The sequence below is a fragment of the Anser anser genome (assembly GCF_964211835.1).
Source record: "Anser anser genome assembly, chromosome: Z".
Taxonomy (NCBI): Eukaryota; Metazoa; Chordata; class Aves; order Anseriformes; family Anatidae; genus Anser; species Anser anser.
Genome location: NC_139723.1, coordinates 12810646 through 12815254, shown reverse-complemented (window position 1 = coordinate 12815254; position 4609 = coordinate 12810646). Strand labels below are relative to the sequence as shown.

General features: G+C 36.4%; 1 long non-coding RNA gene across 1 annotated transcript; it reads left to right on the top strand.

Moving 5' to 3' along the window:
- The first annotated feature begins 1208 nt into the window (after positions 1-1208).
- LOC310889072 lies at positions 1209-4120 on the top strand. The gene is made up of 3 exons (XR_014576357.1): positions 1209-1750; positions 1855-1929; positions 2953-4120. It is a non-coding gene; the product is annotated as an uncharacterized lncRNA (long non-coding RNA).
- The last annotated feature ends 489 nt before the right edge of the window (positions 4121-4609 follow it).

The window sequence follows — 4609 nt, the reverse complement described above, 5'->3', positions numbered from 1 at the left end:
GGCTTCTCTGGGGAACTCCTGGAGGAGCACTGCTGTAAATCTGTGAGGTCCCGACACAGGACAAAATTGAAGTGTTGTTGTAGAAAGAAAGTGTCATGCACTGCCTCCACTAGTGCCTTCATTTCCCCTACCAAGTGACACAGAAAAATCTAACTGGCATGCAGAAAAATAGTGCCCTTATGGTCCTGTCGTTGGTAAAGAAAATAACATGGTATGAGTCCCTTTCTCTTGGCATGTTTTCCTCTTTGACCAAGATGAAGCACACCAGTTTGGTACCCAGTGAGTGCTTCACAGTCAGGAGATGAATAAACTTCACAGCAAGAGAGAAGCTCTACCTGGTTCTGAAAAGCCTAAACCATGTGTACATTATGAGGTTATTGGGGTAAACTAAATCATGTCCTAATTGCTAACGGAGTTTTGAATTAATATTTCTTTGACTTCTGTGATCCCATATAAACCTAAGATTGTGTTAATAATAATTAATAATTACTGACACTTCTTATTTAACAGTTTGCATCTTAAGAGCTACTAATTATCTTATCTGTACTAAATGCAAGACATTTCTGAGTTTATTACTAGTTCCTGGCTTTTCAAATCCCTGGGAACACACTGTTAAATAGTGTGTTAAAATTTTTCAGAAAAGTTGTCGTGTTAAAATTCTTCAGAAAAGTTGTCCTTCATTTTGAGCTCTAATTTATTTCTGTCTTTCAGGCAGACCTGTTCTCATTGTCTGCATTGTTCATAGACCATATTCATCATATTCATATTTTGAAATAAACAGGTACATTGCTCAGTGACTTTCAATTATCTATATACAGATTCTCCTGGACATCCATGTATACGATGCTCTCATTTTGTCATCTGTTCCTAAAAGACCTTATTTTCCTTAAGACTTATTTTCATCTGGTTGTTTAAAGAAAACTACTAGCTCATAACACCTGGGTAGGCAAAATGTGTATCCACAGTCAGTCCATGCAAAAGACTGAAGACTAAAGTTTTCTCCTCTTTTTACTTTCAGTCCTCACTGGTATCTGTTTTTTCTCCATGTTTTTCTTACCGTACAAAGCGTATTCTTACTACAGATATGTGCAGAACTGATCAAACAAACCTCCAGCTGGGGCATCCTATTCTATCTCAACTTAGTAAAAAATGGGCATCGAAATAGTATGTTACAGGACTGATTAAAAAAAAAAAAAAAAAGAGAAAGAGGCAACAGTTAAGTTTGCATAACACAAACTCTGTTTCAGTGAATACATAAAAGTAAAAGCAACTCAGAGACAGTAATTCACATGATGTTCATATAATTTGCATGATATAATCTATTACCATGCCCTGCAAGACTGACCTCTCTTTTCCTTTTTATCCTTGTGTTATACAGGCTGTGGTGGCATGATAAGCAAAACGGACAGTTGCATGACCAACTATGCTACAATGCAGAACAATTAGTAAGCTTGCATAGGATTGTTTTTGCTTTTGTTAAGAATCAGCAAGAATCAGCTGAGATTTCATTGTAACAACTATTTTCTAACTTGCATCCTCTGAAGAGCAAAGAATTGCCAGGCGAGTTAATGAGCAGCTGCTCCACATTCCATGCACAAGCCCTGGCAAGCAGCCCTTGCTTGGGTTTGCAGGACACAAACACATCAGCTCACTAGGTTTCTGACACCTAGCCACATACCACCTAGAACTACACATCACTCACACCCCAGTGCAGCATTCAAAAATGCAGAATTCAAGTTTCCGTTCTCAAGTAAGCTGTATAAGAACCAATCTATAGCTTAGAGAGCTGGCACTGAAAGCCATGGGCTCCTGAGTTTTGAGGACACTGTTTTGATTGTTTTCATTCCTTTTCAGACCAGGATTACAAGAAGATAACAAGCAGAAAAAAAAAAAATGGTTGCTTTTGAAGGCATCTGGCAAACATAGCTGGTAAGTGGTGACAAATGCTAAAACGATGAAGAATTAAGGGAAAAGGATTATATGAGAATCATTAATTCTGATGGTTGGCTCCTTACTTATATTTTGCTCTAGAGAATGGGATTCTCAGCCGTGGGTAGCTTACCTTCCAGCACAGAAGATACTATTCCTTATAACACTGAATAATTTTTCTGAAAAAAAACAGGTTGAACTAATTAATTTGACTTGAAATTAATTCTAAAATAGAAACTACGTATCATCTTATTATAACAGTTTGTCTCACATTTTTTCTGAGGAACCAACTTTCAACCTACTGTTGAGACTCACTTAGGATCCTAATTGGATCACATACCTTCAGACATTAGGTTTTATTTAAGGTAAATAACTAATTATGGCATTTAGTTATTATTGCAGATTAATGTAGAAGGTCAAGTTAATAGTTCTATTCAGTTCTGAGATATCATGACACAATCAAATAATTGTGGTTAAGGAAGTGTACTATTTGTGGTCTCCAGGATAGGTACATCGGTGATTACAGAAATATTGGTTTCTCTCTTTTTTCTTTTTTTTTTTTTGTTATCATAGTATCAAGATAAATCAGGCTTGATATTTGAGATGCTTAAATGTGATTTCAACACACACAATAGGCTTAATTTAAGCACAGCTGTAAACCTGCTTCCTGAATAATTTAGAAATGTATTTGCTCAAGGTTTTCTGAAACATTGATTGGCCTGAGTGCTGACAGAAAGGTCTTGCTAAAACATGGGTCAGTGGGAAGTCTCGCTGCTGAACATAGACTCCTTCATGAATGCCTTACATAAGTAAAAGTTGAAGTGAAAAACAGCTGTCAATACAATGCAAAAGACTGCCTAGGAATTCAACACCAGCCTAATATCATAAGAAGGATGCATGGTGTACCATACTATTTTCAACTTGCAATGCCTTTTTTTGGTTGTTGTACAAAAACGATAGTCAGAAAACATGCAAGCTTTGTATCAAATGCATATTTTCCTGTCATTGTCTGGTTTCCTGTAGCCATCCATAAACACCTTGCCAGATCAGGCATGCAGGGACTATCTCTTGCTGACGGTAAAGTCTGTACTACTGAACCAGCCCATACTTTCTTCAGAAGATGTGGGACAACTGAAGATGACCTTTGGAGCCTCCTAACTGGAACATTGTGGTTTCTGAGACAACATGCTAACAACAGCCATCACCACAAGCTACTGCAATACTCTTTAACTGTCTTTTAGGAATACTTAGAATATATTTATAATTTAGTATATTCTTTAAACTTACTCATATCTTCTCACAACATTGTGTTAATTGTGTTCTAACACAGATTTTTTTTCCTATGACTTCTTCCCAGAAAGAAATTCCTAGGCTGACATTTGTTTTCATGATGAACTAGTTTGAAAAGCTGAACTACTGAGTATAAAATAAAATAAAATAAAATAAAATAAAATAAAATAAAATAAAATAAAATAAACCATTCTGCATGATGGTTGATGAAGAGAGCTTAAAAAAAATTATGGATGATAACGAATGGAGGCAGATTGGAAACTGAGCTACAGTCTCTCCAGGTGAAAAAGGGACAAAGTTTTGTTTGCTACTGAGATAATGTTTCATTTAGATTTGCTTCAGGAAATTTTTAAATGAGATCTTTCCTTGCAGGAAACTTCTGACAGAATCAAAGGGAAAGTGCCCTGCTTAATATTTGTACTGTGGCCTCAAGCCACAGCCCATCGTTTACACACATTAAAAAAAAAAAAGACACAAGAAGGTTACTGGTGATGAAATACATGAACTTGTTTGGCATACTACATTACTTGTGTGCACCATTTCTTACTCCTCAGGTATAACTTTTGCTTTACACTATTCTCTCTCTCTTTCTCCACAATCCATCCCCACTGCTGACTGTTCCTCCTTCTCCTTTCCTCCTTTTCCTTCTTCTCTTTCAGCAGATTACTTAACACTTATTCTCCCTGTTTGGATTTACTACAGTGTCAACATCCAACCCTAAACTAGAAACGTGTAGAAAATAAAGTAATTGGTTTTGGTCCAGTCCCTGGCTGGCAGAGCTTTTATTATTTGCCTGATTCGTTACTATAGTTAATTGTATTACTACTTAGGCCTGCTAATACAGCACAAAAGCAAAATGAATTGATAGTAATAAGAAGCTTTTAGAGGCAATATTTAAGCAATAATGACCTCTGAGTCAAACATTTCCTAGCAGCTAATGACTAGCTGGAAGAGTAAAAGGTCTGAGATAAACCCAGGGGCTCTTAACCCAACCCACCATTAACTGCCAGGAAACACCCGACCCAGAGATCACTAATGCTATTATACATCATAAAAACATAAAGAAAATCTAATTACCTTCTTGCATGTTAGGAAGCTAAAATCTGAAATGCAACTTGCCATGGATTTGGTGTCCTATTTCCAGCACTAGTGTTTTTCTAGGTGCTATTCACAGAGTAGTTATCGAAACAGAAACTGATTCCTTTGGAGTCAACAGTATTATTTGGTGCTGCTTATTCACCCTTGTGCTTAAGCCCAGATATGTCCCTTTGAACCACACAAAATAAAATTAATCATAAATATTTAAATCATCATAAAAATAAAGACTACCCATCAGTTCAGTGGGACTACAAAAGACAGGTTTCACTGTGACTTTAGACATCTTTTAAAT